Source organism: Mixophyes fleayi, chromosome 4, assembly GCF_038048845.1.
Source record: "Mixophyes fleayi isolate aMixFle1 chromosome 4, aMixFle1.hap1, whole genome shotgun sequence".
In the NCBI taxonomy this organism is placed as follows: domain Eukaryota; kingdom Metazoa; phylum Chordata; class Amphibia; order Anura; family Limnodynastidae; genus Mixophyes; species Mixophyes fleayi.
The window spans coordinates 230,526,160-230,551,718 of record NC_134405.1 but is presented as its reverse complement, the minus strand read 5'-3'; the positions used below and the strand labels follow the sequence as shown (position 1 = coordinate 230,551,718).

Sequence of the window (25,559 nt, the reverse complement as noted above, 5' to 3'; positions counted from 1 at the left end):
CACACACCCACCCGACAATTTTGTTAGCAGCCAATTAACCTACTAGTATGTTTTTGGAGTGTGGGAGGAAACTGGAGCACCCGGAGGAAACCCACGCAATCACGGGGAGAACATACAAACTCCTCATAGATAAGGCCATGGTCGAGAATTGAACTCATGACCCCAGTGCTGTGAGGCAGAAGTGCTAAAACTGAGTCACCGTGGATCTCCTCACTTGTCTCAAACTATTTCTCAACTCGACACCTCTGCTCTGCACAAGATCTGCGTCTCTCTTCCACTCTCATCACATCCTCCCATTCCTGGTTACAGGCCTTTTTTCGGGCTGCTCCCACTTTGTGGAATTTGCTCCCTCGCACAATAAAACTTTTCTCTAGTCTTCAAACCTTCAAGTGTTCTCTGGAAACCCACTTCTTCATACAAGCTTGTGATATTCCTCAACCAGCATCTTAAGCTCCCTAGGTGTTAGTGGTCGCGGCGGCCCCGGGCACCGCCGCGACTCTCTTGGTTCTCCTAGTGACGTCCCGGCCGTTGCTACGGCAACCAGGGCGTCACTGCCGGTTTCTGTCCCGGTTGCCTGGGCAACAACTGGGGCGCCTTGGTCTCTCTGACTCCGCGCCCGGCCAGCTGTCAAACAGCCGGGCGCGTGCCCACAAGTTTAGGTAGGGCCAGCCATGCATATCTCTCAGGTTCAGCCAATCAAGGCTGAGTTAAGCTTTATTACTGCTGGCATTCTGTAGAACTGATTGGCTGCAGGCTCTGCATATCCATTATACTGCAGCTGAGGACACATTCTGAACTGTGTCCTGATTAGCCATCTGTACTATTTAAGGCAGTGAGGACTGAGCCTCACTGCCGTTTATAGCGTCCTCTTCACAGTTCTGCTGCTTGCTTGTGCTCTCTCTGCTTGGTGTTAAAACCTGTAAATGACTTCCCGTGTATGACCCTCGCTTGTTCCTGGACCTTGAACCTACGCTTCTGACCCTGACCATTTGCCTGAAAACCGGGTTCTGCTCCTCCGCAAGTGCCCCTGACCTTTCGCTTGTCTCTGGATTCCGTACCTGTGCTTGTGACCTCTGACCTTGGTTTACTCTGCCTGAACCCCACGCTGCTGTCCGCCAATCACTCCACTCCTGGGTTCTCCTTAGCCGGTATACGATTCTCGACCCTCTGTCAGCCTGCAGCCAAGTCTGTCCCCACCACTAGGGGCTCCAGCGAACACCAGGCTTTCGGAGTAGACTCCGAGTTTTATTGTGCTGGCTAGGGAGTTCCTTACACTAGATTACCCTATTATCACCCTCTACACAGCTAACACAAGACAACAACCTTCTGACCAACATTGCTGTGTGACTGATCACACAACTCAATTAATACTTTTCACCTTTGCATTCTAACTGGTGCAATGTGCAATATGATGTAGCATGTTCCCTTGTGTTTCAAACTCCTATTGTCCCATAGATTGTAAGCTTGTGAGCAGGACCCTCTTACCTCTCTCTCTGTCTGTATGTATTACCCAGTATTGTTTTATTAATGTTTGTTCCCAATTGTAAAGCGCTATGGAATCTACTGGCGCTATATAAATAAATGATAACTACAAACACCAATATTTACATACTTACAGCCCCAAAAATTATATTGTTTTGTAAAGAAAAGGCTAGAACAGAGGGCTCTGCTCATGAGAGCTTACATTCTAGTTACAGACAATGTCACTTTTGAATGTGCACTTGAAGCACAAATTGTCAACTGACCGAAAGCTGGCACTACCTGGTCTCATACATTTAGACAAGGTTGGATTTGTATCTAGATAGCAAGGGAAAATACAATTAAAACAATTTAATTGAATATGACCACAACATTCCCATGATGCTCTTGTGTGAAGCTGAAAAAGCATTTGATAGGATAGAATGATCCTTTATGGAACATAAACTAAAGAGATTCAGGCTTGGAGATACTTCCAGGGTACAACAGCAACTCAGTTGGACTAATTAGCATGCTTCCTAAGATACCTGAACCCTTCCTCGCGCCTCAGTAGACCTATGGCTAGAATGCAGCAACTATGTGTCAGAGATAATTCTAAATTGTATTTCATATTAATGTTATTCTTACCACTGATTGTAAATGAAAATGGCTCGCCTGATTAATTTACCAGATACTGGGAATGTGACATGGGCAGATACCTGTCCTAAGCTAAATAGAACTAAATATTTACGCTAATGCTTCACTTGCTCCAAAATGAAAGAAACCAATTGCAGAATTATGACTAGGTGGTATAGGGGTCCAAATTTAATAGAGCATTCCTTACTATTAGCAACAGATGTAGTCTGGGCAAAGGAACATTTTCTGTCATAAATTTTGGACTTGTCCTGACATCCTCCCCTATTGGGAGAAATTCTCAGATTTGTATAGCTGATTCTGACTTCATCGCCAACTATAAGAAAAGAACCCTTCTACATATCTTAAATTTATTAAGTTATTTATATAACGCATACATTTTATGTAGCACTTTACAGAGACTATATAATTATTCAGTCCCTGCCCCATTGGAGCTTACAATCTATATATGCAACAAATGCTGTAATTCCAAAAAACAGATTCACAAACAATTCTATGAGTATGAAGGAATGGCCTTAAACAGTACTGGAGATTAGGCAAATGGAAAATATCACCCATAAAATCCAACACCGTGACCAAAAATGTAATATGATATGGGAATGATGGGTTGATTTTGTGAAATCTGACATTTGCCATTTTGATTCAACCTAGTCAGCCAAATCAGTAAAAGACTGGCTGTATATATTTCTGTTTGGAAAAAGGTATCACACTGAGCATTCTATAACTTGTTTGCTAACCTGAGCCTTTGTTGGGTCCCAAATGTATTATATCAAATGTCCTGATGCACTATGCACTTCATATCAGATGACTAAACATCATTGTAAATTAAGGTAATCTCACTAATCCTTTCCTGAATTACTCTACCCCCATATACATTTGTTTCTCCCACATCTTTATGTGAACCAGCACAAAAATTATTGACAAATAAATAATTTATTTAAAAAAAATACCTCTGGTCAGAAAAGATTTCTGTCCAGTTTGATCTACACTTATTTTAGAAAAAGAAAAATATAGGAATCACTGGTAATCTTTACCTTTTCAGAGAGGTGAGGGGTAAAGCTCAATTAGCTGTCTTAAAAATAATTATAAAAAAAATATGGAATATGTCAAATGTCATATTTTATCTAGTTTTTGCTTAACATTTAATGTGTATACAGTTGTCTTGGAATCATGTTTCTGGAGCTTAAAATAGTACAAAAAGTTAGTGTGAAAAACTATATGCCATTACATATTTGAATCTTTACTAAGTAATAACCAGATTCAACCCCTTTGAAGAGTTTTTAAACATTAAATATACATGTCTCTAAATCTCATTAGGCCCACACCACCGCTAAATATTGTTGTGTGCTGTGTGATCTACACGATTGAAACTCACGCTGATACAAGCAACAAGATTAGATAGAGGATGTAGATAGCTAGTTATTTGTATGCTTTTTCTTTGTTTTGTATTAAAAATCTCAATAAAAAATACTTTATTGAAGAAAAAAATTATATATATATATATATAGTTGTGTGCAATGAGCACCTACTAAATTTCTGGAGGGGCAGCTATTTTCACATTAAAGTAAAGCCGAACTTTATTTGATCTAACTTCTTTGATGCAAACAATTATCAAGAACTATAACTTTTGGAGTTCAAGTGGGTGCAAATAGACCCCACAAATTAGTTTGTTTTATCAAAACCAGGTAATGTCATATAACAAGGATATTATTAATGCATATCTTTATAATTTATACTACACAAATACAAAGGTAAAATAAAAATATATAGATTCCCTTGCAGTACAGACTTAGGGGTAAATTTATCATGCTGCGAGTTTCTGACAGGTTTGAAAAGTGGAGATGTTTCCTATAGCAAACAATCAGATTCTAGTTATCATTTGTTTAGTACATTCTACAAAATGATAGCTAGAATCTGATTGGTTGCAATAGGCAACATCTCCACATTTAGCACTGTGTAGCTGAAGGAAACAGCAGTGAGTTAGCAACACAGACAAGGTGACAAGTTGCTAACTCTTTGTCTGGACAGACAGTCATGAGTACATACACACTGCAGGATTGGAAGGACGTAGTTCCATAGCTGATCGAGATTTGTAGTTCTGCTGAACAATCACATAAAATGATGATCTGGGCTTTGGAACAATCCTCATTCATCACTGGAGTGTACACACTACTGTGCTATTCCCACATACAGTGTACAAAGGATGTTCCAGAAGAGCCACATGTCAAACAAGGATCAGTGTCAGATAAAGCCATGATTTGCCTACGCTGAGGGGATGGGTAACCATGATAGAAGATATTAAGAAACAGCTCTCTGTACGAACTCACTGTGAGTGTAGAACAAGAGTAAGATAAAGTTTTGAGAAGCTGTTCCAAGGTGACATTCTGGAAAATGTTCAGGCAGTGTAAGATACCCAATTTAACAGTGCTATGGTTAAATGTGGATCAAAGGAGTTTATAGTGTAAGGAAATAGCCCCCACTCATGTAGAGGTTTAGATAATAGTAAAGTTCATTGGCCAAGGCTGTGCGAGAGAATATGAATATTTTAGGTTAATTTAGTTAAAATTAAGGGCTAGGGGGCAGCAGTTTTCTATGTCGCCCCAGGCGCTAAAATTTTAAATTGCATCTCTGTCATTGTCCCAATCACAGGAGGAGAGCGATTTCTATACCAAGAGGTCATAGTTTTTAGCCTGAAGAGATGCAAGTCTATGTGGAATCTGTATGTTTCCATTAGTTGGGCAATGGTCAAAGGCTTGTGCTCTCTCAAATTCACCAGAGCAGAAATTGCATATTCCCATTCTACTCCATGAGAAGAAGGAAACTTTGCCATCTTGCAATGCAGGTTTTTTTTATTAGTGATAAAATCAATGAATGACAACTGCTGAGATTGTATTTTTGCTATATAGCTTTCCATGCCCTCCAGAAGGACATTAACAGTGGATTAGCCATAACATCTTGGGATAACTCAGCCTTGTGTGTGTAGGAGAGAGATGAGATCTAGTTCACTTAGAAAAGAACAGTCCACAAGAGTATTTGAGGAGGACTATGTGGAGTGTAGCGAGTCTCTGATGACTTGTAGAGTACTGGCGTATTTGTATAGTTTAAGATTGGGGAGGTTAACACCCCCATCAGACGGATTCTTCTGAAGTTTGACTAACCTAATGCGCGGGAGTTTACTATGCCAGTTAAACTTGCAGAACTCTCTATTAATAAACACCTTATCAGCAGTTGTTAATGTTATAGATAAAATTTGCAAATGGTATAATAGTTTTGGAAAGCTTATTTTCAGCAGGTTGAGCCAACCCATGTAAGACAGTGGAAGTTTATTCCAACTAGGGATGTGCACCGGCGACTTTTGAGGTCTCGTGTTTTGTGTTTTGGATCCGGATTTTCGTTATTTTTGGGGTTCGGATTTGTCTCGCAAAACACTTGACGAAAGGTCTCAGTTCGGATTTAAGGTTTTGGATTCGGATTTTTTTTGAAAAAAACATAAAAAGTTTAAAAATCAAGTTTTTGGGCTTATTTTCACTCCTAGGCTATTATTAACCTCAATAACATTCAATAACAAGCATTTCCACTAATTTACAGTGTATTCTGAACACCTCACAATATAGTTATTAGTCCAAAACGTTGCAACAAGGTATCTTTCTGGACTGCGTAGAGGAGTGGGTCACCACAATATATATTAAAAACCCTGAACTTTTATGATTCGCACCAATAAATGTACCTGGACTGCGTAGAGGAGTGGGTCACCACAATATATATTAAAAACCCTGAACTTTTATGAATCGCACCAATAAATGTACCTGGACTGCGTAGAGGAGTGGGTCACCACAATATATATTAAAAACCCTGAACTTTTATGAATCGCACCAATAAATGTACCTGGACTGCGTAGAGGAGTGGGTCACCACAATATATATTAAAAACCCTGAACTTTTATGAATCGCACCAATAAATGTACCTGGACTGCGTAGAGGAGTGGGTCACCACAATATATATTAAAAACCCTGAACTTTTATGAATCGCACCAATAAATGTACCTGGACTGCGTAGAGGAGTGGGTCACCACAATATATATTAAAAACCCTGAACTTTTATGAATCGCACCAATAAATGTACCTGGACTGCGTAGAGGAGTGGGTCACCACAATATATATTAAAAACCCTGAACTTTTATGAATCGCACCAATAAATGTACCTGGACTGCGTAGAGGAGTGGGTCACCACAATATATTAAAAACCCTGAACTTTTATGAATCGCACCAATAAATGTACCTGGACTGCGTAGAGGAGTGGGTCACCACAATATATATTAAAAACCCTGAACTTTTATGAATCGCACCAATAAATGTACCTGGACTGCGTAGAGGAGTGGGTCACCACAATATATATTAAAAACCCTGAACTTTTATGAGTCGCACCAATAAATGTACCTGGACTGCGTAGAGGAGTGGGTCACCACAATATATATAATAAGAAAACCATCAACTTGTTTGATTCGCACCAATAAATGTACCTGGACTGCGTAGAGGTGTGGGTCACCACAATATATATTAAAAACCCTGAACTTTTATGAATCGCACCAATAAATGTACCTGGACTGCATAGAGGAGTGGGTCACCACAATATATATAATAAGAAAACCATCAACTTGTTTGATTCGCACCAATAAATGTACCTGGACTGCGTAGAGGAGTGGGTCACCACAATATATTAAAAACCCTGAACTTTTATGAATCGCACCAATAAATGTACCTGGACTGCGTAGAGGAGTGGGTCACCACAATATATATTAAAAACCCTGAACTTTTATGAATCGCACCAATAAATGTACCTGGACTGCGTAGAGGAGTGGGTCACCACAATATATATTAAAAACCCTGAACTTTTATGAATCGCACCAATAAATGTACCTGGACTGCGTAGAGGAGTGGGTCACCACAATATATTAAAAACCCTGAACTTTTATGAATCGCACCAATAAATGTACCTGGACTGCGTAGAGGAGTGGGTCACCACAATATATATTAAAAACCCTGAACTTTTATGAATCGCACCAATAAATGTACCTGGACTGCGTAGAGGAGTGGGTCACCACAATATATATAATAAGAAAACCATCAACTTGTTTGCTTCGCACCAATAAATGTACCTGGACTGCGTAGAGGAGTGGGTCACCACAATATATTAAAAACCCTGAACTTTTATGAATCGCACCAATAAATGTACCTGGACTGCGTAGAGGAGTGGGTCACCACAATATATTAAAAACCCTGAACTTTTATGATTCGCACCAATAAATGTATCTGGACTGCGTAGAGGAGTGGGCACTGGGCACCACAATAAAATATATAAAAAACCTTCAACAGGTCTGCATTACACTACACATACGGCTGCTCCTCCATCCTCTCCATCATATACATGTTGGAGTTTTAGCGTGTGACAACCTCTTGTTTTTGATAATGTCAGTGCATTTTGAATATTTTTCAATTTGCCCCACACCACTGAATGTACTTTATCTATGATACGCATCTATCTATCTTGACTGCGTAGTGTGGTGGCCCCGGTACACAATTTGGTACCGAGGCCACAATATAATTAAAAAACCCTCCACGTGTCAGAATTCCACCAAACAAGTATCTGGACTGCGTAGTGGGGTGGCCCCGGTACCCAATTTGATACCGGGGCCACAATACCTCCTCCAAACATGGTACAGACAATTCGTCATTGAGATCCCATCAAGTATGTTAAAGACAGACAGGGTCCAAGTGTTATTGGTTGACTTTGTAAACCAAAAAACTGTCCCTGTTGCACATAGTCGTGCAATGAAGACTGACTTTTTCATTTAAAGGCACCATCTTTCAAGTGTAGTGTTTGTAAGTCTAAGTCATATTATACTTTTGGTAAAATTGGTTTATTTTGTTCCTCTTTATGGTAATTAGTAATAGAATTAAAGTATTAAATAGAATTAAAGTATGAAATAGAATTAAAGTATTAAATAGAATTAAAGTATGAAATAGAATTAAAGTATTAAATAGAATTAAAGTATGAAATAGAGTGGTATAGAGTTGTAGTGTGGTATAGATAGAGTGGTCCCCACAATATAATAATAAAACCCTCAACTGGTCTGAATTCCACCAAACAAGTATCTGGACTGCGTAGTGTGGTGGCCCCGGTACACAATTTGGTACCGAGGCCACAATATAATTAAAAAATTGGGCATCAACTGTCACCGTTGTTTAATATCTCATACACCTAAATATGGACTGCACAGTGGAGTGGCCCCGGTAGTAAATTTGGTGCCGGGGCCACAATACCTCCTCCAACTTCCAAGTGTAGTGTTTATAAAGACAGACAGCGTCGAAGTGTTATCAGTTGGCTTTCTTAACCCTAAAATTGTCCCTGTTGCAAATATTCGTGCAATGGACAGTTACTTTTTTATTGAAAGACTCAAGCTTTCAAGTGTAGTGTTTATAAAATATAAACAACAATACAGTAGTTTTAGAGCACGTCAAAAACTCTTGTTTTAAATTATGACACGGCATTTTACTTTTGGTTTAATTTCTTGAATTTTTTAAAATTTGGTTTTACTTTTTGAACATGGCAAACGACTGTTGATTGGTCATATAATGCCAAAAAAAAAGTTCCAAGATGGAATTGTCCTTGGGCCCTCACACCCACCCTTATGTTGTTGAAATAGGACATGCACACTTTAACAAACCAATCATTTCAGCGACAGGGCCTACCAAACAACTTTGGCTGAAATGATTGGTTTGTTTGGGCCCCCACACCAAAAAAGCTATTCATCTCTCCCTGTACAGACTAAACAGGCTCTACTGAGGCAAGATGTCGTCCTCATCCTCAACCTCTGATTCCTCTCCCCCTACAGTGTGTACTTCCTCCTCATCACACATTATCAATTCGTCCCCGCTGGACTCCACAACCACAGGTCCCTCTGTAGTATCTGGAGGGCAGTGCTGTACTTCATTGAGGAATTGATTATTCATTTTTATAAACATCATTTTTTCAACGTTGTGAGGAAGCAACCTCCTTCGCCGCTCACTGACCAGGTTCCCCGCTGCACTAAAAACTCTTTCCGAGTACACACTGGAGGGGGGACAACTCAGGTAAAATAGAGCCAGTTTGTACAGGGGCTTCCAAACTGCCTTTTTTTCCTGCCAGTAACAATATGGACTGTCTGACATGTCTACTTGGATGGTGTCAGCAAAGTAATCATCCACAATTTTTTCTATTGTGACAGCATCCAATGCAGCGAGAGTAGACATGTCTGCAATGGTTGGCAGGTCCTTCAGTCCGGACCAGATGTTATCAGCATCCCCGCCAGTGCCTCTTTTGGGAAAACTGAGCTTTTTCCTCGCAGCCATAGATGTGGAAGAAAATGAGGGTGGAGCTGTTGGCATGTCACGGTCCTCTTCAGAGGACAATCTCCTGACCAGCAGGTCTTTGCACCGCTGTAGACTTGTGTCCGCCGGAAACAGAGACACAACATACGCTTTAAACCGAGGATCGAGCACGGTGGCCAGAATGTATTCCTCTGACTTTAAAAGAGTGACCACCCTCGGATCCTGGCAAAGCGTACGAAGGGCTACATCCACAAGAGCTACATGCTTGGTGTAATCGCAATGGCTTACCAGCTCCTCCCTCACTTTCTCCAGCTGCTTCTGCAACAGCCTGATCAGGGGAATGACCTGACTCAAGCTGGCAGTGTCGGAACTGACTTCTCGTGTGGCAAGTTCAAATGGCTGCAGAACCTTGCACAACACGGAAATCAGTCTCCACTGCGCTTGACTGAGGCGCATCCCCACTCCTTTGCCTATGTCGTAGGTGGCTGTGTAGGCCTGAATGGCCTTTTGCTGCTCCTCCATCCTCTGCAGCATATAGAGGGTGGAGTTCCAGCGCGTCACAACCTCTTGTTTGAGGTGATGGCAGGGCAGGTTCATGCTTTTTTGATGTGCCTCTAGTCTGCGGTAGGCACTGGCTGAATGCCGAAAGTGTCCAGCAATTTTGCGCATCTCCTGCACACCCCTGTCACTCTTGAGGTAATGCTACACCACCAAATTAATGGTGTGGGCAAAACATGGGACGTGCTGGAAATTGCCCATATTTAATGCCCGCACAATGTTACTGGCATTGTCTGACACCACAAATCCCCATGAGAGTCTAAGTGGGGTAAGCCACTGGGAGATAATTTCCCTCATTTTCTCTAATATGTTGTCAGCGTTGTGCCTCTTATTAAAGCCTGTAATACACAATGTTGCCTGCCTTTGCATGAGCAGCCATTTTGTAGATGCTGCTACTGATGCAGCTGTTGCTGTTGCTGCGGAAGGGGATGCATCTACCCAGTGGGCTGTCACAGTCATATAGTCCTTCGTTTGCCCAGAACCACTTGTCCACATGTCCGTGGTTAAGTGGACAGTGGGTACAACCGCATTTTTAAGAGCACTGAGGACACTTGATCGTACTTCTCTGTACATTTTTGGTATCGCCTGCCTAGTGAAGTGGAATCTCGAGGGGATTTGGTACCGGGGACACAATACCTCCATCAACCCTCTAAATCCCACTCCACTGATGGCGGACACCGGGCGCACGTCTAACACCAACATTGCAGTTACAGACGCAGTTATACGCTTTGCAATAGGGTGACTACTATCGTATTTTGTGGTCATGGCAAATGACTGTTGGACGGTCAATTGTTTTGTGAAAGACTTAGCGGTCTTACGACTTCCCCTCTGGGAAGATGACCGACTAACAGCAGCAACAGCAGCAGTGGCAGTAGTAGGCGTACCGCTGCAGGATTCCTCGGATGAATCCCGTATTGAGGAGGACTCAGTCTGGCTGCTGACTTGGGCTGCAGGACTGAATCTGATGGAGATTGTGGAGGAAGTTGACGAGGAGGGTGTTGCTGGTGTGTATCCAACTGGACCACGGGATTTAGGTGTCCCTGTACCGATGAGGGTCCTAGCCCCAGTTCCTGAACTAACCACTGAACTATGAAGGTTATTCAGGTGACGTATAAGGGAGGATGTTCCTAGGTGGGCAAGATCCTTACCCCTGCTTATTTGAGCTTTACATAAGCTATATATGGCCATACATTGGTTGTCTGGATTTGGATAAAAATAACTCCAGACCGAAGAGGTGCATTTTTTGGTCTTCTGACCAGGCATGACGATGGGCTTTTTCATCCCATGGACATCAGCTGTTTCCCCCCCTGGTGCCTCATTTACAATAACCACATCACCATCCTCATCATCAAGTTCCTCCACAGTGCCAGCTACATCATCAATAGCCTCCTCCCGAGCCACCTCTTCCCGTACAGTGATGGGAAGGTCAGGCTTGACAACCACCAACATCCTTGGACTCGCCTTGTGGATTTGTGATAATTTCTCTTTAGAAGGCAGAGTTGTTTGCTGTTTTGTTGCTGACAGCATAACTCTCTTCAATTTTTTGTAGGGGGGGGAGGAGGAGGAGGGCTAAGATCCGTGGGTGAAGCTGAACCACTAGTCATGAACACGGGCCAGGGCCTAAGCCGTTCCTTGCCACTCCGTGTCGTAAATGGCATATTGGCAACTTTACGTTTCTCCTCAGATGATTTTAAGTTTCTCTTTTTGCTACTTTTTCTTAACTTGGGCTTTTTGGATTTTACATGCCCGGTACTACGAGATTGGGCATCGGGCTTGGAAGACGACGTTGATGGCATTTCATCGTCTATGTCATGACTAGTGGCAGCAGCTTCAGCATTAGGAGGAAGTGGGTCTTGATCTTTCCCTACTTTATCCTCCAAATTTTTGGTCTCCATTATATGTAGCACAAGATACTGCAGAATGTGTGAACTTGGTAATATTGCAGTACCAATGGACTTATACTGCTGGATTGGTTTTGCAAATTTGGTTATAATTATTATATATTTTTTTTTTTTTAATTTTTTTTTTTTTTTTTACTTTTTTTTTATTTTTAAAAAACTTGGGAATAGTGGGGAAATAACTATGCCCTTAGAAGCACAGAGCACAGGACACAGCACCACTGGACTGAACAGGACACGGCACAGGACCCAGCAGCACTACGGAACTCAGCAGGACAGAGCACAGGACACAGCACCACTGGACTGATACTGCAGAATGTGTGAACTTTGTAATATTGCAGTACCAATGGACTTATACTGCTGGATTGGTTTTGCAAATTTGGTTATAATTATTATATTTATTTATTTATTTTTTACTTTTTTATTTTTTTTTACTTTTTTTTATTTTTTAAAAACTTGGGAATAATGGGGAAATAACTATGCCCTTAGAAGCACAGAGCACAGGACACAGCACCACTGGACTGAACAGGACACGGCACAGGACCCAGCAGCACTACGGACCTCAGCAGGACAGAGCACAGGACACAGCACCACTGGACTGATACTGCAGAATGTGTGAACTTTGTAATATTGCAGTACCAATGGACTTATACTGCTGGATTGGTTTTGCAAATTTGGTTATAATTATTATATATTTTTTATTTTTTTTTAATTTTTTATTTTTTTTTACTTTTTTTTTATCTTTTAAAAACTTGGGAATAATGGGGAAATAACTATGCCCTTAGAAGCACAGAGCACAGGACACAGCACCACTGGACTGAACAGGACACGGCACAGGACCCAGCAGCACTACGGAACTCAGCAGGACAGAGCACAGGACACAGCACCACTGGACTGATACTGCAGAATGTGTAAACTTTGTAATATTGCAGTACCACTGGACTTTTACTGCTGAATGTGTGAACTTGGTAATATTGCAGTACCAATGGGCTTATACTGCAGGATTGGTTGTGCAAATTTTGTGGTAATTAAAAAAAATTAAAGTTGTTTTTGGTATTTTTTAAAAAAACTTTTTTTTATTTTTTTAAACACAGGGGAATATTGGGGAAATAACTATGCCCTTAGAAGCACAGAGCACAGAACACAGCACCACTGGACTGAACAGGACACAGCACAGGACCCAGCAGCACCACTGACCTCAGAAGGACAGAGCACAGCACACAGCACCACTGGACTGATACTGCAGAACACAGCACAGCACAGCACAGCACAGAACTAAACAGCACAGCACGAGATCTACCAGGACAGAGGACCACCTAACACACCCTCCCTCTACCCTGATCAATGCCCGAGTGAAGATGGCGGCGACTAGCGGGGAATTTATAGGATCCGAGTATCGCGAGATCCGACAACGGGATTATGAGTCAGAGCCTCAGTTTCACATTTGAATTTGGCGCCAATACCCGGATCTGTCTCGGATCCGACTCGGATCCGCAACATTCGGGTGGGCTCGGATTTCATAAATCTGAGTGCTCTCATCCCTAATTCCAACTATGCATTTCCTTCATAACACGTTTAATAAGCAACACCATATTAATGGAATATAACTGGTGGATATTTTTAAGAAATTGGACCCCTAAATAACTGTATACTATATGGACAAAAGTATTCGGACGCTTGAGCAATACACCAACAGGGACTGTAATGACATTGTATTCAAATACATATAATTTAATATGGAGTTGGTCCCCCATTTGCAGCTTCCACTCTTCTTGGAAGGCTTTCCACAAGATTTTGGAGTGTTTTTGTGGAAATTTGTGCCCATTCATTATGTAGAGCATTTATGAGGTCAGGCACTGATATTGGACAACAAGGCCTGGCTTGCAATTTCCTTTCCAGTACATACCAAAGATGTTTAATGGGGTTGAGTTCAGGGCTTTATGCGGGCCAGTCAAGTTCTTCCACACTGAAATCCTCAAACCATGTCTTGTGTATCCTCAAACCATGTGAATACTTCCTGCTTCCTGTCTCTGGTATCAGCATGATTAAAAGCAGGGTAAGGAGGGCATTCTTTGTGCAATTTTTGGTACAAAGTAATAAGTAAAGGGGTCATATATATATGGGCATGACATTTCATAAAATTCAGCACTGAATCCATCAGGCCCTGGTGATTTATTATTTTGAAGTGAACAAATAGTAAATCATACTTCCTCCTCTGTTATGTCGGAGTTTAGCAACTGTCTTTGAACTGAGGTAAGTGATGGCATCTTGTAATATTTTAAGGTGTAAAGAAGGAACATCTGGGGTGGCAGTGTAAAGTTGTTCATAATAGGTATGAAATGCAGAGACAATATAATCTATTATGATATATCTAAAACATGTAGTATGTTTTTTTTTATGACCAATATCTGTCGGCGTTGTTTCTGTGTTTTGTTTTTTTTTAACTCAAAAGGTTTTTATTGAATTTTTTAGAAAAGCATATTACAAACATAGCAGTGGTTGCAGAGTACATACAGCAGATCAGTTATATTGAACAATCCACACTGCTTAGATAAACAATCAAACAAGTAAATAAAAATAGGAAAAAACATTGGTACAGACAACAACAGTTGCTTCTGTGTTTTAACCATGTTCGAAAGGAGTTTACCCCATTTATTTCCCCATCTATAAAATTTGTTCTTGGAGTAATTGAGTCTAAGTTGGGCATTTGAAAATAAGTAGCACGGGAATCATTAGTTATCAATCAGGTTATAGTCAATCCTCGAAAAAGTGTGCTGAACATAGAAGTAGAATGTGTACATTTTGTCAGTGGGATTACACAGCCTCCAAGCATCAGCACGGTGGCTTAGTGGTTAGCACTTCTGCCTCGTAGTGCTGGGGTCATGAGTTCAATTCCCGACCATGCCCTTATCTGTGTGGAGTTTGTATGTTCTCCCCGTGTCTGCGTGGGTTTCTTCCGGGTGCTCCGGTTTCCTCCCACACTCCAAAAACATACTAGTAGGTTAATTTGCTGCTATCAAGATTGACCCTAGTCTCTGTCTGTCTCTCTGTCTGTCTGTGTGTGTGTGTGTGTGTGTGTAAGTAAGTTAGGGAATTTAGACTGTAATCCCCAATGGGGCAGGGACTGATGTGAGTGAGTTCTCTGTACAGCGCTGCGGAATCAGTGGTGCTATATAAATAAATGGTGATGATGATGATCAGTGACGGTATGCCTATTTTTTATAAGATGTATATATGCTGCTAGTGGGAATCGGTAAGATGGGGCGATGGGTGTGATTTGTCTTAGTTGGGGTTATCAATAGTGTTGAAATAGCTACATATAATTAAAAATCTAGATTTGGGGAGTTTGGGACATCTATATTCAAAAGAGTAACCTTTTCAGTATTAATCATAACATCTAAAAGGAGAAATCTACCACCAGTTTGTAATGTTATACTGCAGGTTCCTTCGAAAGAGGATGCCACACCTCTTTTTTTTTTCATATAGGGTGCCAAAATGTATTAGTTGATCCAGGAATTTCGCAAAGTAGTTTCTCTATTTTTTTTCTCTGTTTTTGTCTCAAAATATTGTCTTATGTTGTCATAGCAGCTGTCTATCAATCCTATTTAAGGCACATTTGGGTGTGGCTCACAAGCCAGCTGCCCTTGCTAGATGTAAGCCCCTATACCTGGGAGGTGAGTGCATCTGATTTTAACTGCATTTTAATGGTGTTTAAAGCATATAGGTCAGTGTATGACCTGCATATAATAAAGTGCCCTTGATGCTGGTAAGCATGCTTAAATGTTTCGATCAAAATATGAACTAGTACCTCATGTTTTCATTTTGCTAGATACACACATATATGCAGTGTTAAGGGTAAGTGCACAACATCAGTCTTTTTGTTTTGTATATATATACGGGCATTTATATTGCCACGCAGCTAGTAATATATATAATATGGGATATACCTAGCGCAGTCTTATTTATTTTTTTCTCTGATCCTGTAAAGAAGACCAAATGGTTTCTCATATAAAGGCCACATCGGGCTTAAGAGATTTAAGATGTGTACAGATTTTGAGTAGGTGAAACATAGCACCCATGATCACTTTTATATCAACCGATGGGAAGCAGTACATTTACATGAACACACCTGGAATGCTGTAATAAAAAGCACCCAGATACTGTTAGCAGTCGCGGCGGCCGCGGGCACCGCCGTGACTCTAACCTGGTTCCTGTAGACTTCACTTCCTGCCTCCTGCCAGGGCAACGGTCGGGCACTAACTACAGGGGCGCTGCGTCCCGGCAGCCGGGAACAGCCGGGCGCATGCGCAGAAGCGCCCACAAGCCTGTGGGCTGATTAATGTGGTAGGGTTGAGCCTGCCCATGTGATTTCAGAGCTAGGCTCTGATTGGCCACTACTGGTATTTAAGGCAGTGAGGTCTGCAGCCTCACTGCCGGTTATAGCGTTCTGTCCTCAGTCCTGCTGCCTGCTTGTGCTATCCGTTTGGTTCTTGCTACCTTGGATTTGACTACCCGTGTTTTGACCCCTGCTTGTTCTTGGACCTGTGACCCTTCTCTTCTGACCTCGACCTTTTGCCTGGATTTCGGATTTTGCTTCTCTGCCTGTGTGTCTGACCCTTCGCTTGTCTCTGGATTTTGCATCTGTGCTTGTGACCATTTGACCTAGGATTCTTCTTAACTGCAGCCTGCCAATCACTCCACTCCTGGGTACTCCTTTAAGCCATTATACGTTACTCGACCCTCGGTCGGCCCGCAGCCCAGTCTGTCCCCACCACTAGGGGCTCCAGCGAACACCGGGCCTTCAGAGTAGTCCCCAAATTTCACTGTACTGGCTTGGGAGTTCATAACAGATACAATCAGTACAATGTTACTCCAATTATACATTTTCAGATTTCATTCCAAACATTGTAGAAGAGGATTAAAACAGTAAATAAAAGCAACAATAGTGTGACTGGATCACTGATATATAATTTCTGGTATAAATTTATTCAAAGGATATAGCACCGGGCGCTTATTTATATAATTGCACATGCACTTATGTTTGATATTGTGTATATTTTGAGATAGGAAATCGTTGTTTCTGAGACCAGGGTCGAAAATTTGTTTTTCTGTTTTAACCTTTCTAAAGGAAATGCCTTATTTCTGATGTATATATCTGATACAATGAGCCATTTTTGGATGGAGGTCTTTTGTGTACTGGGATGTGTTTTGTATGGAAGTGTCATTGTTTGGGGTTTGTAAGGTTACTAGTGGAAACCTCCAATAGGCATATGGGGAGGGAGTCTGATACCAGGAATTGCTAACTAAGTTCTGTGATGAAGTGTCAAATGCCTTCTCTGGCCAAAGACCAGGCCCGGCGCTCCCATTAGGCAACCTTAGGCAGTTGCCTAGGGCGCTGGGACCTACAGGGCGCCGCTGCCGCTGACTAGATTTGAAAATCTAGTCAGCGGTGAGAAGTGGGAGAGGTGCAGCGGCAGCGGGGTGCCGCCGCTGTTTCTTCACTGTCCGCCGGCACATCGCTCCCACTGTCTATCACACACCTGATCACTGATGTCAGTGGTCAGGTGACACTGGGTCTCTCTACCCGGCGGCCGCGGCGCCTGTGCAGTATGTATATCACACTGTCTGTCAGTGACAGACAGTGTGAATAAAGTTTGCTACCCAGCGCCCCCCTCCTTTCCCAGCATGCACTGGCTGCTCCACCCTCTCCTTCGGTGTAAAGAAGCTGAGGAGCGGTGGGCAGCCATTACAGAAGAGCCTCCCTGCATCTGACCAGCCTTCAGGATTAAAAACAGTAAGTATCTTTCTTTTTTTTTTTTTTTTTTTTTGTATTATTAATTTCATTCTATAAAAAATGGGGTACCCAAAGGGGAAGTGTGGAGGCCCAAAAAAATGTTGGGGGTGGGATATTTTATTATTATGTCACATTTTATGGTCTATATTCAATTTAAAAACTATGGTGGATAAAATAATTATTTTATTGCACCTTATGCTCTATATTTGACTTGCTTAAAGTCAATAATAGAGAATGACGTGCCAATAAAATAATTATTTTATCCACCATAGTTTTCAAATCAAAGATAGAGCATGAAGTGCCAAATAATATTAATTTTTCTCCTACATAGCTTGAAAATTAAATATAGATCATGAGGTGGAAAATAGTATTTTTTCAATGGTATAAAATTGACTATTTTCCACGTCATACTCTATATTTCATTTGCAAACTATGCGGTGGAAAAATTACTATTATTTGGCACTTCATGTTCTATCTTTGATTTAGACACTATGGTGGATAAAATAATTATTTTATTGGCACCTCATGCTCTATTTTGAAATTTTGCCTAGGGCGCTGAGAACCCTAGCACCGGCCCTGCCAAAGACCCAGCAGGGGGTCGTTACTGTGTGGCCTTTTGTCATGGTGTTCAAACCTTTCTGAATATTGTAAACAGCACATGATGCAGGACATCACAGCATCTCTAGAATTTCACAGATAAGTGTAAATATTGTTGACTTTGCAATACATGTAAACACATTGCTTCCTGATTCTAAAAATAACCTGTGTCCAAACTGTATAAAAGGCAGTGGCTTGTATTGAAAAATGTTTTTCTGAATTCATCTGACCTGAGCACTGCTACCTCCTTCCAGTGTGAGAGAAAATAAACACTTGCTCCAAAGACCTGCTTGAAAACATCTTCAATATTGCTGTATTCCTGTGACCTGCAGATTAGACCCTAAATCTAATCCGTTCTCCGGCTGTCTCTGAGGTTAGACCCAGCTTTTTCGGTACCACCGCTCTGCCTGCTACCCTGCAGCCCTGGTCAGTGTGATAGGCCAGGGGGGATCCATCCACAGCACCCCTGATCTGTAGGAAGAGGTCAGGAGTACCAGCCCAGGTACACCAGTAACAGGACATCAGTTACCCAGAAGAAACAGGTTCTGGATGCCGATAAGGAGTCCAGTGGTGGCAGCATTTGTAAGCCCCTCCTACTGCGGAAAGAGGGTGCATTTGGGATAACAAAAGAGAATGGTGGCAAAGTGTTGCTCCCTAACAGAAGGAACGGACTTCACCTCTAAGGTTGGACCCTTACCCCATATCCGATGTAAATCAGCATGTAGATAGGAACATCTCTCACATCATGAGGTAGCCAGCCAGTTCCTTCCACAACTTTTAGGAGATGGGAGAAAGATGCTCCATCTGGTGTGCGTTCCTTTGTGGTGCCTGCCCCTTGCCGACACATTTCCATTAAAACAATCTTTATCAAGGCATCGGGGTTAGAACAAACAGTCGCATAATGTAGATGATAATGTCCAATCACATAGGAGTGCCAATCCAAACAATTAGCATAATGGATAATTGTTGTGTTCGGAATATCGTCAATGGTAACTCAATAACCAGATACATGCAAATACCACAAAACCTCAATTACATAAGTAAAAACATACATTTTGACATTCAATTAAATGTATCCACTTGCGTATACAAAGCCCATAAATACAACTTTGCTGTTACTCCTGCAGGTAATTAGGACATTCTACCTCCACTATCTGAGAGCTTACGATCTCAGAAAGTGGATTTCATACCCACACATACTCAACTAGAGATTTCTGAACAAGGCTGACATCCTCTAACATATTTATATTCATGTACAATTTAAAGGAGAACCACCGAAGTATGTTTTTTTTCTGTTATTAAATAATTTTTGTCACTCACCGGACCGCGAGTGCCTCTGCGCTGGTGCATGGTTCCCTAGCCTTCCTGCCGGCGCCTGTCCTGAGCCGTGGCCGCCCGCCATCTTGATGCACTGCGCATGCGCAGCATCCAAGAACTTATGACCTTTGCTTTTAATCTCATTGGTGGATCAGGCACCTCTCCCTATTTAAGGCACCTGTGCTCATTACCTCGTTGCCTGATCTTAAGTCTCATTCCCTGTGAGTCTCTGAAGGTATCTCCTGTGTCCTGCTAGTGTCTTCAGCTCCCTGCTGATTACTTGTGCTACTCATCGGTGGTTTCCATACCCGCTACTGATTCCTGTATCCTACTCGTGTCCTCATCTGGCTTCTGGATTACCTGCTCTGCTCATCAGCGGTTCTCATACCCGCTACAGACTCCTGTATCCTGCTCGTGTCCTCAGCTGGCTTCTGATTACCTGCTCTGCTCACCTGTGGTTCCCATACCCGCTACAGCCGTTCAGCGTCCCTGCTGTGCCTGCATATTCTCGTGGACAAGCTTCTCTACTCATCAGCGGTATGCTTACTTGTTATTGACTATCAACTGTTACCTTGCATATCCGCTTAGGACAAGCCTCTCTACTCAGCAGCGGTATCCATACCCGCTATAGACTATTTGTTGTTACGCTGCATATCTGTTTGGAACAAGCTTCTCTACTCAGCAGTGATATGCATACTTGTGATTGACTATCAGTTATTATCCCGCATATCCACTCTGTGCAAGCCTCTCTACTCAGCAGCGGTATACATACCATTATAGACTATCAGCTGTAATCGCTGCATATCTGTTTGGAACAAGTTCCTCTGTGCTCTCAGTGTCTTCATACCATCATCGACTCTTTGCATGCCTCCACTCATCTGCACCTGAACTACTCTTCACCATAGCAGTGGTACAACTTGCTGTACGCAGACCACTGACTTCGCCGCTACCTAACTGCACCTGGACAAGTCTTCTCACCATAGCAGTGGTACAACTTGCTGTACGCAGACCACTGACTCTCCTGTTACCTTCCTTCACCTGCTCACGTCCAACCTGGTCTCCGTGGTTCAAACCTGTCTTTCCACTATAGATGCAAGTCACTGACTCATCTACCAATATAGCTGCAAGTCGCTGACTCATTTAGCAGTATAGCTGCAAGTCACTGACTATCATCATTTCCATTGGCATCCTCTCTCCATCTGCTGTTATATACGTTCCACTATTCACCCTGCTGCCAGAGGACTGCTGTGCAAACTCCGCCTCTCTGGTAAGCATAGTCAACTGGTGAAATCCTGGGCAAGACTCCTAGTGCCCGTGACAATTTTTGTGAGTTATTTCAAGTTTTAATGATGTTTATTGTTTCTTTTTGGGTAGCAGCTTATGACGGAGGAACCATTCCTCTTTCTATAATGTTTTGTCAATATGAGCTCTCCATGTAGTGACAGGATGTGTTGTAGCAAAGACATAAATGGAAGTAAAATGCGCATGACCTAGTTATATATAATTTTGCATCTTAAATATAGTATGATAGCTCTTCTTTAAAGCTTCTCTGCATACAGTTTACTAGCAAAATAAGGAAAATATTTAAATAAACAAGGCATACAAAGTAGGTGATTTTGCAACTACATTGATTTTCCACTTTTTGTAGGGTTATTCACCTAGGCCATGGTAATAACAATGGTACTTACACATTAAATGGAATATAATGGCTGGCTAACTCATTGCTAGTATAGCTTGGATATAAACAATTTCCTCTAAGCATAAGTTGAAATTAATAACACTATTTGGTCTCCACAATTCTACAAGATATTTATAATAATATGATGTATCCGTTTATATCAGAAAATGAAAAGAAATGGCATTGACAAAGTTATTGACGTCATAGACTTAATATATGATAGCACAGCTTTTGATGAATTTCTGCACCTCTTTTCACAGTTGGATCCACTTTTCTTGTGCAAACTGCCCCAGTTCTCCCAGATTTGAAGGTTCCTTCTCCCACAGGTGTTATATGGGATTTAGATCTGGACTGTTGTTTGGGGGTCATTATTCTGCTGGAAACCCTTTGATGGAGACCCAGATTTCTGACACTGGGTTCAACATTGTGCTCCAAAATGCCCTGGTAATCCCCAGATTTCATGATGCCATACACGCGTTCTGGCCCCCCAGTGCCAAAAATCTCACTGAACCTCCCCCATAGTTGACTGTAGGGAAGGAGTTCTTTTTTTTTAAAGATTTAATTTGTTTTCTGTAAACATAAGGATGTGCTTTATCAAAAAGCTCTAATTTGGTCTCATCTGTCCACAGGACGTTCTCCCGGAAGGAATCTGCCTTGTTTAGGTGTTTTGGCAAACTAGACCCTGTAGAAACATTTTGAAGGTAAGGATAATATCCATTTGCCAAGACTAAGGACCATGATCGCCCCACTGACAAACCGTGTAAGTGAATTGTTTATTAGATTGCACTTTGTTGTTACCATCCATGTCAATGGCATAATTATCTATGGCAAATTAATGGAGACACCCTACCCAAAACTTTCACTGCTTTTTATGTCAATACACAAAATAATATTAATAATAAAATAGGAAGGAACAACAAAATAGTCTTATAGTTGTCACTATACTATAGATTAACAGGAGCTTTCCTAAAATACCAGCCAAATGCACTGCACCACATTTTATTTAGTTTCAAAAGCATAATCTGCAGGATGATTTATCTTTACTTACATAGCTCTTTACAAGGAAAGTTTACTCATTCACACCAGTCTTTGCCCCAGTGAAAATTAGGAATATAAATTACCTACCTTACAGCCATGATTATGATTATTGGAGACAAGTCAACCCATTAGTAAGGTCATATTGAGGGATAGGATGCCCTGTATACTTAGGGAGCACCCCGCATGGCAAGGTGCATCCATTAGGTGCCTGACAATTGTATTCCACTTTAGGTAGCTACACAATTACTGGCATACATATTTATGCTATATAATATACATAACATAGTATTCCGGTAGGTTTGAAAAGTGGAGATGTTGCCTATAGCAACCAATCAGATTCTAATTATCATTTATTTAGTACATTCTACAAAATGATAGCTACAATCTGGTTGGTTGCTATAGGTACAATCTCCACTTTTCAAACCTGTCGAAAACTCGCAGCTTGATAAATGTACCCCCAAGTTAATGACATCACTGACGGTAAGGAGGAACTGGTGAACACTTAGCGCTGGATCTGATTGGTGGACAGAAATTTTGTATAGTCACCCTGCTTGGGCACAAGTGGGAAGAGTGGGCGATCACTGATTGGCTATCGTGTGGTGATTAATAAATAAAGGTTAGAAACTGCTAAACATCCTAACTTTTTGTGTGCATGCAGTATTTAACTTTTAATCCTTGGATGTGTATTACTCTAAATGAAAGCATAGATGCTAGATTAGATACAAGAATTGAGATGGTCTTAAATAAGTTTTATAGACTGATTAGTACCACCATTTTTACCGTTTGGACCTTACCGATCCAAGATATTTTTTAATCAGACCATTTATTGAATGCAGCCTTAAGTACTCTATACTTTTGTGGATGGTTCCACTTAAAGAGTGAAATCAGTTACTTTGATGTCTCTAAGTATGAGGTGTAGCAATCTTTCAACTGAAATCCAAATCTGAGTATTAATATTTCTTGTTTATTAGTAGGGACTAGAATAGCCCAAATCATTGACTTATGTTTAGCGCCAACACTGAAGCATATTGGGATAGCAAAGATAAAACAGAAGGGATACAAGAAGATATGTAAGGGATAACATTATGTCATCTGTGCAATTGCAGACCCAAAAATGTTTATCTTATATCTGGAGGACAGTAATTTGGGGTTTTCCTGCTGGATCAGTTTTACTAACAATTCAAGAACTCAGCCATGAAGAGCAGGGAATCGGGTGCAGTCTTGTCTTGGTGTCTTTGTAGTAGAGTGTCCCTGGAACTGTGTCCATGAAGAGTGCAAAGAAGCCATGGCTTGAATAGGACAACGCTGGATATTATTGATAGAGTGTGGCAAGTTCAGCGCTTGGAATACAGGACTAGCATCATTAATAGGTCATCTAAATCTTTCACCAAGGTTTGGAACCCATGGCTCTCGTTCTTTCAGGCTTTTTCTCCTTTCACTTGACATTATACCTCCTTCAGTCCGTCCTTCTCCCATTAACCTTTACTTTTCCTGTCTTCCCTTCATGCCTAATCTCCTATGATCTAGTTTCCCTTCTTTACTCCCTGCTTCACTTCTCTCTTTTGTGTCTTTCTTCTCTCTCTCACTTTTTAAAATCCTTGGTCAATCTCAATATATGTAACTTGACACCTCTGCATTGATTAACTATGATAATACGCTGGTCTTATCTCTTGCTCGCTATTCATTTATATGCTTGTTTTCTCTGCATGTTGGTTATAATGTTATCTGACCTTGCAAAAATGTAAAAAAAAACAAAAACGTTACAGTTTTGCTGTGCTTTAATCAAGTTTTGCTAAGGGGACAGGCAATGCACTCTACCACCCCCTGCTGTAGAGTTTGGGTGGACTTCTTCAGGTGGTTGAGAGATAGCATCTTAGTCTCCAGCTAACAGTGGTGCTCTGATAGTTGCGGAAACAGCGTATTTTCAAACAGTGAAAGGGAGTCAGGTTGGCAGGTATGTCATAGAACACAGAATACATACAACTATAAACGGTATACAGAATTAAAATACCAAAAGAGACTGCATAAACCAAGGCATTTGTGATCATACTGAAAAATACAATGACACGTCAGGAGACTTGTATGTATAAATTAACACAAGATAAAGCTTAATGCCAAAGCTAAAAATGGCACATTATAAATTCACACAGCAGTTGCTATGACATTCACTTTATAAACCAAACACGTTTGGGGGTAAATAATGGCTACTTTTCTATGGGTCAATGTATTAAACCCAAAACAGATAAAGTTTGGAAGGAGAGAATTACAGTAGTGGCGGATCCAGGGGTGGGCAATCGGGGCAATCAACCAACCCCCCCCCCCCTCCAGCAGTAGTAGCAGATAGTATACTGATGTTCTCTGTGGCTGACAGAATCCTGCCCGGCCGCTCTGATTGTGTCTTAACAATCAGCGCGGCCGAGCTGCATTATCTGCTTAGCTGACAGCCACCGGGAACATCAGTATAGTGAGCTGCCACTGGAAGCGCCATGCTTCTAATAGGAAAAAAAGGGGCAGGGCAAAAATCCCCTCCACCCCCCAAAAAAATCTAGGTCCGCCCTTGAGTTAAAGGGGGATTAGGGTCAGCCAAATTTTATCCCGGGGGGGGCAATACTCGATTCAGCAACCTATTTTAAAGGTAAAAATGCAGGTGGCCCAGTGACCCAGCCCAAGGTAGCCCATTATGGGACCAGCCCAGGGGGCAGCCCCCCAGCCCTGCCTGCACCTGGTTAGGGTCCAAAAGGACACTTTCTACCCAAGAGATACCATATGGAATGTATGCATGTAACATAATAATCACCATTCTGGAACAGCAAACAATGAGTAAGTTAGTAGATCTTGCAAGAGGAATGCAGCTGAATAATGTTGGAACGGCGATGTCAATAATAAATACTAAATAGCATTAGTGGACCAAAAAAATGTAAAATGTCTCTAAAAGGCAATGTGAGAGATCCAGCAATGTCCTCAATCACAGTCCGAGATAATTAGGGATGTGCACCGGCCACTTTTGGTGTCTCGTGTTTTGTGTTTTGGATTCGGATTTGCTTGAGGTTTTGGGTTCGGATTTATTTCGCAAAACACCTGACGAAAGGTTTTGGTTCGGATTTAAGGTTTTGGATATAGTGCTCGGATCCCGTTCGGATCCGCACTGTTCGGGTGGGCTCGGATTAGCGGAATCCGAGCCCGCTCATCTCTAGAGATAATGC

At 41.6% G+C, this 25,559-nt stretch overlaps 1 pseudogene; it reads right to left on the bottom strand.

Moving 5' to 3' along the window:
• LOC142150801 (uncharacterized) overlaps positions 1-25,559 on the bottom strand; it is a 712,033-nt pseudogene that overhangs the window by 439,014 nt on the left and 247,460 nt on the right.